The 9,127-nt window shown below is 44.1% G+C and overlaps 4 non-coding genes across 4 annotated transcripts; all 4 read left to right on the top strand.

The window, feature by feature from the left end:
* Positions 1–845: 845 nt before the first annotated feature.
* trnai-aau (transfer RNA isoleucine (anticodon AAU)) lies at positions 846–919 on the top strand. The gene has a single exon. It is a non-coding gene; the product is annotated as a tRNA-Ile (tRNA).
* Positions 920–1,012: 93 nt separating this feature from the next.
* Positions 1,013–1,085, top strand: trnaf-gaa (transfer RNA phenylalanine (anticodon GAA)). The gene has a single exon. It is a non-coding gene; the product is annotated as a tRNA-Phe (tRNA).
* Positions 1,086–1,155: 70 nt separating this feature from the next.
* trnaq-uug (transfer RNA glutamine (anticodon UUG)) lies at positions 1,156–1,227 on the top strand. Its single transcript has one exon. It is a non-coding gene; the product is annotated as a tRNA-Gln (tRNA).
* A 472-nt stretch (positions 1,228–1,699) lies between these two features.
* trnaq-uug (transfer RNA glutamine (anticodon UUG)) lies at positions 1,700–1,771 on the top strand. Its single transcript has one exon. It is a non-coding gene; the product is annotated as a tRNA-Gln (tRNA).
* Positions 1,772–9,127: the final 7,356 nt, after the last annotated feature.

Below are 9,127 nucleotides of genomic sequence, written 5' to 3'. Positions count from 1 at the left end.
ACCAATTTGTAGGCCCTGTTGGCGCGGGGGAAGCATTTATTTGCTTCACAGCTGGCACAAAAGATTTTGTCTCCAGCCAAACCCTGTAAGTGGGTAAGTTTTTTCTTTTTTCTCCAGCCACTGCAGGCTCGAGAGGCCCTGCTCCTGCCCCGGCTCGTGCTACTGCCCCTTCTCCTGCCCCTTATCCTGCTCCTCCAGCATTGTGGACCCCTGGCCAGGTGTCCCAGTCGCCTGCAGAGCTTCCTGTCCACTGGAAAGAGCAACTGCAATCTTTCCAGCAAGGCCTTCAACCCCTGTCCCTCTGCACCAGGACCATCCTCACTACAGCCACCCACAGGACTGCAGCGCCCTGCCCAGCCTCCTCTGCAGTCTCCTCCTCTGCGCCCTGCCCAGCCTCCTCTGCAGTCTCCTCCTCTGCGCCCTGCCCAGCCTCCTCTGCAGTCTCCTCCTCTGCGCCCTGCTCAGCCTCCTCTGCAGTCTCCTCCACAGCCTTCTGTCCAGCCAAGTGCTGCCTCTGCTCCTGCAACATCAACTGGGTCCAGTGTTGCAGACCAGGCTCCTGTAAGTAAGCTTCTCATTATTCGTGTGCAGGTCCTGCAGCGTGATTTCCAATGACCACAAAAAAAGAGGCCCCATTTCCTCTGTGCTGGAAACTTTGCACTGGCTACCTTTTAATTGTTGATTTAATCAAAAAATTGCGCTTTAAGCCATGGAATCTGAAATGTTTGCGACCCGACAGCAGCAGGGAGGATGTATATTTCGGCTCGTTTGCTGTTAATCTCTTCAGCCTGATTAGGGCAACCAGGACATTTCTGAGCAATTGGGGATAAAATGTGCCAGAGAGAGGCCGGTTAGCTCAGTTGGTTAGAGCGTGGTGCTAATAACGCCAAGGTTGCGAGTTAGATCCCCGTATGGGCCACTCATTTTCTCTCTGTGACCTTCGCTCTGCTCTTCTCGAAAATGACGGGCGGTCTCCCATACATCCATGCTGGCTAAACCACACAAGTACCTGGCCGAAATAGCTCAGTTGGGAGAGCGTTAGACTGAAGATTTAAAGGTCCCTGGTTCAATCCCGGGTTTCGGCAGAGGAACAACCTCCGCCTCTTTTAGTCTACCTGATTCCACCTCTCAGACAGCCAGTTAGCAGGGTGTTTTGGTTCCATGGTGTAATGGTTAGCACTCTGGGCTTTGAATCCAGCGATCCGAGTTAAAATCTCGGTGGAACCTTTTTAGGATCTTTGCGGAAGGGAGGGGAAAAACAGAGGTGATGCGCAACTGCATACGTGGCGGTGAAATTGGCACTCTCAAACCGAGTCGGAATTGGGGAAACATGGGCTTAAAAAGCAAAGGCTTCTTTTGCTCCTTGCTATCGCGCTTCTGGACTGAATGACTTAAATCTCTGCACCACATGGGAAAAGTTGACACACGCCGAGGTTCCATGGTGTAAGGGTTAGCACTCTGGGCTCTGAATCCAGTGATCCAAATTCAAATCTCGGTGGGACCTTCATTTGCCAGGCTAAACAGCACAAGTACCTGGCCGAAATAGCTCAGTTGGGAGAGTGTTAGACTGAAGATCTAAAGGTCCCTGGTTCAATCTTGGGTTTCGGCAGAGGAACCACTCCCGCCTTCTTTAGGCTACCTGATTCCACCTAGCCTCATCGCTATCTGCCTCTCAGACAGACAGCTGGGAGGCTTAGTTGGTTCCATGGTGTAATGGTTAGCACTCTGGGCTTTGAATCCAGCGATCCGAGTTCAAATCTCGGTAGAACCTATTTAGGTTCTTCGCGGAAGGGAGGGAAAAAACAGAGGTGATGCGCAACTGCTGACGTGGCGGTGAAATTGGCACTCTCAAATCGAGTCGGAATTGGGGAAACATAGGGTGCTTCTCAATATCCCTCCTCGTCTCCTCGTTCCTCTGTCCTCCATCCTATGACCCAGAAACCCATCGAGCTCAGCCATCTTGAAGGACATCTCAATTCTCTAATTGCACCGCGAGGAGGCGAGGATCGAGGAGTGAGGAGGCTTTCAGAGGAGTCATGAGCGAGGATACACAGGTGTATCCTATGCGGAATTGTTTTATTGACTAAACACGCACGTATACATTCTCCTCCCCCTTCACATCGGTCACAATCTGTTTTAAAGTATACTTTACCTTTGCAGTTTATATAAACCACACATTACACATATTTCAACAGGGTATCTTGCTTTATTATTATGTATTATGAATTTCTTAAATAAACAAACTGCAACAACATGAGGGCAGATCCTTTGAGCGCTGCTGATGACGCTATGAAGTGACGCTCGAGTGATCAAGTATTCCAATGTATAAAAAAGCTTTCATTCGATTCCTCCATCCTCATTTTTGTCATTCATTACATTATTTTAACACAAGAAGATTTTTACTAAAACCTATAAAAAAAAAGTTTAATTCATATATGTTATACTATACTATGTTATACACCAGTATACATATTTATGTTATCTTTTTAAATACTATGTTATACATATTTAAAAAGACATGAATAGGCAAAAACAAGTGTTTTTTTGTTTCAACAAATGATTCTCAACTATGTTATAAAAGATATACCAAAACGATTTGATATACCATTTTAAGTTTTAGATCTGTTTGATGATCATATTATTATGAATTGTCATAAACGCCTTTATGTTATATTTGGTGTTTCTTAGTAATCTCTGCCACAAAAGCTAAACAAAACAAAACGATTTAAGCATGGCATGATACCAGCAAGATTGTACCAAGAAGTGTTATTTATTTTCTTATTAATTAGTTCATCACACTATTTACAATTTGTACACAAGGCAATTCAAAGTGATTCACAGTTGTATAAAAACAATAATGCTTATGCTCATAATAATAATAATCATTAATTATTATAATATTATAATAATTAATTACATAAAAAAATGCTGTAGTAAAATACTTTCAGTTGGAATATGACAGCTATGTAACGTTCTGTTTATGCCTGTGTCCTTTCAGATTATGTATGCATACCCGGTTTTACGAAGAACCTCTGAGGGTCGACTCCTTATGGGGCCAACTGAGGAGGCCAATAGGAGGAAGATCGTGTTGGCAGGGAGGGCCAGGTGTAAAGAGGAGGTTCTGGCTGAGGCCACTGCCTTTGTGAGGCAGAATGGAGGGAATCCTGGAGACCAGTTCCTGGTTCTGGCTCACTGCAAGATCCAGTTTGGGAAACACCAGGGTCAGAGGTTCCTGTGGCTGCTGAAGAACTCACTGTGGTATGCCTGCTATCTGGTCAGCAGCATTTTGGGGGAGGAGGAGAGGGACAACCCGCTGTCGGACAACAAACACCTGTTCCTCAGATACACCTCGCAGATCAGGGAGGTAGGCGAGGCTGTAGAGGTGTATCAGAAAAAAACAGGCCATGCTGCAGGAAGCCCAAAGGACAGGAGACTCTTGGTGTCTGATGGTGGAGTTTGGGGATTTTAAGGGTAGGTCAATAAAGGAGGTGTATGAGGACCCAAGCAAGGAGGCCCAGGCTCTCATCACCTACCTGAAGAAGGCAAAGGCCGGGCCTAACACCAATATGGCCCTTTTCAAAGCATACGTGCTGAAGAGGCAGGCTCCAGCCCACGTGCCCACCGCCACTGTGCCCACTGCATCTGTCCTCACTGCTGCTGTGCCCACTGCCACTGTGTCTGTTCCTCCTCCACCTACTGCCACTAAGAACAGTGGAAAATTGAAAATTGCGCTTTAAGCCATGGAAGCTGAAATGTTTCCGGCCCGGCAGCAGCAAGGAGGATGTATGTTTCGGCTCGTTGGTCTAGGGGTATTATTCTCGCTTAGGGTGCGAGAGGTCCCGGGTTCAAATCACGGACGAGCCCATTATTAGGCTTTGCTTTTAATCTCTTCAGCCTGATTAGGGCAACCAGGATGTTTATATCCCGGGTTTTGGCAGAGGAACCACGTCCGCCTCTTTTAGTCTACCTGATTCCATCTAGCCTCATCGCTATCTGCCTCTCAGACAGCCAGCTATCAGGAAGTGTTGGTTCCATGGTGTAATGGTTAGCACTTTGGGCTTTGAATCCAGCGATCCAAATTCCAATCTCGGTAGAACCTTTTCAGGTTCTTTGCGGAAGGGTGGGAAAAAACAGAGGTGATGCGCAACTGCTGACGTGGCAGTGAAATTGGCACTCTCAAACAGAGTCGGAATTGGGGAAACATGGGCTTAAAGAGCAAAGGCTTCATTTGCTCCTTGCTATCGTGCTTTTGGACTCAATGACTTAAATCTCTGCTGCTCATGGGAAAAGTTGACACACGCCAAGGTTCCACGGTGTAATGGTTTGCACTCTGGGCTCTGAATCCAGCGATCCGAGTTCAAATCTCGGTGGGACCTGCTTTTGCCAGGAATGTGTGCAGTACCTCGTTCGAAAAAACTTTTTCGGCAGCACTGAGCCACAAGAGCTCATCTAGGTAGTGCCCCTTGAAGGGGGGCGTAAAAAGGATGGACAGCACTGGAGAATGCAGGCATCGATCCCGCTACCTCTCGCTTGCGCTTGCTGCTTCCTACCGATTGAGCTAAAGTAAGCCCAAAGTAAGCCCACGTGAGCCAATCGCGTTTCTCTGCTGTGGCTTACTTTTGACCAATCGCGTTTCTCTCCTGTGGCTTACTTTTGACCAATCGCGTTTCTCTCCTGTGGCTTACTTTTGACCAATCGCGTTTCTCTCCTGTGTCTTACTTTTGACCAATCACGTTTCTCTCCCATGGTTTACTTTTGACCAATCGTGTTTCTCTTCTGTGACGTACTTTTGACCAATCAGCGGCTCCTATTATTGTCATCTTTGCAACAGGTAAGGCTATTCTTCATTACTGTATAATCGTTTAATATTTATTCATATACATTGTGTATTTTTGAAAAATTAGACATGCCAATATAGCTAGCTAGCGTGTATATTACAGGTTTACTTCAGTACCTGTGAACTTGTAACTTTTCTCATGATAAAATACAGAAAAGAAAACATGTAGCTACTGTTAAGTTAATTAGCCGGCCGCTAATTAAGCTATATCCTCCTGAGACCAAAAAAAGTTTAGTTAATAATTTAGTATTTTGTGTGTCATTACATTGTTTAGAGCATAAGAAAGTTTTTTGCAAAAACGTTTATTTTTATTTTTATAATGTTCATATAGGTTATACTATGTCTTCTGTATAGGACACTACTAGGACTCATTTTTTTATTATTATTTTATTTAAAAAGACGTGATCTAAAAAAAAACATTGTTTTTGCCTATTCATGTCTTTAAATAAAATAATAATAAAAAATGAGTCCTAGTGTCCTCTACAGAAGACATAGTATAACCTATATGAACATTATAAAAAAAAAAAAAACGTTTTTGCAAAAAACTTTCTTATGCTCTAAACAATGTAATGACACACATAATTCTAAATTAACTAAACTTTTTTTCGTCTCAGGAGGATATAGCTTAATTATATCAGTGTTTTATATCCTGAAATTGTTTAGGTTTCAGGATTTTATACACCAAACTTTGTATGAAGATGATTCCCAACTATGTTATAAAAGATAACAGAATGATTTGATATAGACTTCCATTTTGCTTTATGCAATATGTGTGTAAAATGGCCATAAGCGGGTTTTCCCATTTTATACAATGTATCTATGTATCTAATTTGCATATTAATGTATTCTTGGGGCAACATGTAATGAAAACAGTAGTGTAATAATGGGAGTTAGTAGTAATTGCCAAGATTTTCATAATAATATCTAATATTTCATATAATTTCTTTCCATATTGTCACCCAAAATGCCTGAAAAACATGATTTAAGTCCTGCTGTGTAGTTTGCTAAATTATTGTAACACACTTAACATACAGGTATCTTTTAGATTGACAGAGGTAATAGTCTCTTTCTGATTTTCATTTCAGAAAATGTACGCATACCCCGTTTTTCGTCGCCAGTCAGCAACATCAAACCGTCTCCTCATGGCGCCATCGGCGGAGGCGAAGCAACTTCAAAATGTGGTGTCTGGAAGGGCCAAATCGAAGGAGGAGGTGCTGGCAGAGGCAAGTACTTTTGTCTGCACAAACGGTGGAGATCCCAGTGACCAGTTTTTAGTACTGGCTCACTGCAAACTTCAGTTTGGGATGTACCAGGGTCAGAGATTTAGATGGCTCCTGGAAAACTCTCTGGGGTACGCAGTGTATTTGGTGCTCAGCATTTCCAGTGAGAAAGCGCAGACAACCCCCCTGTCAGAAAATAAACAACTGTTCCTACAGTACACTTCTCATATTAGAGAGATGGCAGAAGAAGTAGAGAAGTATAAGAGGAAGCAGGAAATGCAAGCAGAAGCCCGGGCAACTGGAGACCAGGGCTGCTTGATGGTGGAGTTTGGTGACTTTCAGGGCCGGTCCATGAAGGATGTTTATGAAGACCAGAGCAATGAGGCCGAATCCCTCATCAGGTACTTGGTTAAGGCAGATGCCAGGCCCAACACTAACATGGCCATTTTCAAGGCGTATGTCCTGAAAAGACGGGCTTCTGATATGGGCACCAGTGTACATCAGCCTGCACGTCCACCTGCAGCCTCCAGTACCTCTGCACGTCCACCTGCAACCTCTAGTGCCTCTGCACGTCCACCTACAGCCATCCAAACTGGTTTACAGCAGACCGCCACTGTGAAAGCACTGTTGGCGCGTGGCAAACATTTGTCACCTTCACAGCTGGCAAAAAATCTAATGTCACCAGTTAAACCCTGTGAGTAGGAGTGTAAATATAGAATTTTCCCTACAGCAGTTCTACATGTATTCATTTATCGTCATTGCACACTTGTCCACTTGTTGTTTCCAGATCCATTACTGCAGTCCACTTTACCTCCTCCGGCAGCAGAACCCCCAGCCAAACATTTGGTCCCAAAGCAGCTTTTCGCTACTGGTAAGTAAGCAACATCTTACATATGTTTGTCTCCATGTATTGATCACAGTAATAGTTTTAACATTTGTGCTCCAGGCACTTCCATTCCCACTGCTGAAGATGATGATGAGGAGCTGGTATTTGCTGCATCACAATGTGAAGCACAGCTAAATACAGGTGTGGCATATGACACAAATGCAAATATTATAAGAATGTTTTGTGGAAACCCACTGAGAATCATTATTTTTGAAAATAAATAAACATTTTTAAATATTTTTTGTTTACAATACAGAATTATGTGACATCATGCCTCAAGCATTCTTTGAGTGCACTTCTTCCAAACCTTAAGGATGTCCAAAGGTGTCAGTGTATTTATTTGCGTTTCCGAACTTACCTGTTGCTAAACAATCACTGGATAACTTTTTCACACCGCTTGCTCTTCTCACTCACTCAACCTGAGCAGACAGGATGGTGGAGATTCATTGTTCTAATAATTAGAGGAACAGTTTTTCCTTATTGTGTCTGTGTGCATGCTTCATGTCTGTGGGCATCATACTTTTTTTTACTGAATTCATCACGACTCATTTTCCTTCTTTCATTCCATCTAATCCTCATTCTCAAAGAGCTATATTGATCCCATATTCCTTACATCAATAAAGTGTACACTGTGTTCTTTGCTTCTTGACACTAATACCATTTTCTTCACTGTTATTCCTAAATATAATCATAATTATTATTAATACTTGTTTAAAATTACTGCTTCGCCGGCTGTTTGTGGACTGCATTTATGGCATATTACTATCAAATAACAGTCATCCTTATATTGTTTATGTTACTGTTCACTCAGAGGCCTGTGCCGGTCCGTCTCCATCAGCGGAAACAGCACAGACACCAGCTCTTCCTCATCATCAGCCACCAGCTGAGCTTCCTAGTCACTGGAGAGATCATCTTCCACCTTTCCAGCATGAGTGGATCCGGAACACACTGTTTAAGGCCAACATGCGAACCGGAAAGCCAGAAATAGTGTCCCAGCTGAAGCTTTGGTGGTATCCTCCTCAGCCCCCTTTAATAAACACCCAGCCACCCGCCTCACCTGACCTCTTCTTCTGTCGGCCCATTTTCTTATGGATGCCGCTAAAGATGTGGTTGTTTCCTCTTGTCTGCGTTCGCCCAGACTGTGGTAAGCACAGACTTACAGCGGCAGGACTTTACCGTACCGTGCGCAAGGTCTTGGACATTGATGGGTGGTATGACCTTGCCACTGAGTATCTGGAGTGCAAACGCTGCAAAAAGAAGTATCCAGCTTGGAATGAGGACATCTTAGGACAGCTGGATATGGGCCACCGCAGTCAGTTTCCAGCTTTGCTGACATACAGGTAATTCATAATGACAATCATTCATTATCAGGCGCTTTTATTTGTGTTATTTTTTCCAACCAAAGCATTTGCATGATTATACTGTTGTTTCTTTAGATACTCATGTGACAACCGGGTGGTGAGGATGATGAGGGAGAGGACACTGGGCAACAGTGTGACTCAGCTCTACAAGAAGCTGATGGAACAACACAGTGAGGCATGGACACAGCGTGTCCTGCAGTACCTGACTGCCTGTGAACCATTCACAAGGTCCTCCCTTGTGCAGCCTCCTGTGTTTGCTGAGCCTCCCCTTTTACCTGCCCTTCCTAAACCTAAGTGGAACTAGGGGGCCCGGTACGGCTGCTGACCCTGTGCTTCTCCGTTCGTTTGTTTGTTGTTTGTGAATTTTTGGCGTTAATCGTGTTGTAAACTTTTGTTTTTTCACGTCCTTGAGTTAAGCAACATGGAAATGGATTACTTGCGCGCAGTGGTGATCTTTTTTATCCTATATGCTGTCGTTAGAGAGAACTTTGCCCTAGCCGGGAACAATGAAGGAAGTGAACGAACGTCGCCACTGATTACATACTCGAGGGAATTTCTTCTTGCCCTAAGGAATAAAGCTGTGTCTGTGGACTTAAATCACGTATCATCAACCCCTCATGGAAAAGCCCAAGGTAGGAAAACGAAAAAAAGAGGCTCGAGGGGGGGCGTTCGTAACAGGTTGAGAAGGCGAGGAAACAGACACCCGCTTCCCATCATAACTCTGTCAAACGTCAGATCATTAAATAATAAACTGGATGAGATCACAACACGTCTCCGGTTTGATGAGGATTTTCGGAGGAGTAATTTGCTCTGCTTCACAGAG

This window comes from Siphateles boraxobius, unplaced genomic scaffold, assembly GCF_051911475.1.
Source record: "Siphateles boraxobius isolate OS27281-9 unplaced genomic scaffold, OSU_SipBor_1 19, whole genome shotgun sequence".
Lineage (NCBI taxonomy): Eukaryota > Metazoa > Chordata > Actinopteri > Cypriniformes > Leuciscidae > Siphateles > Siphateles boraxobius.
This window is presented reverse-complemented; position numbering and strand designations above follow the sequence as displayed.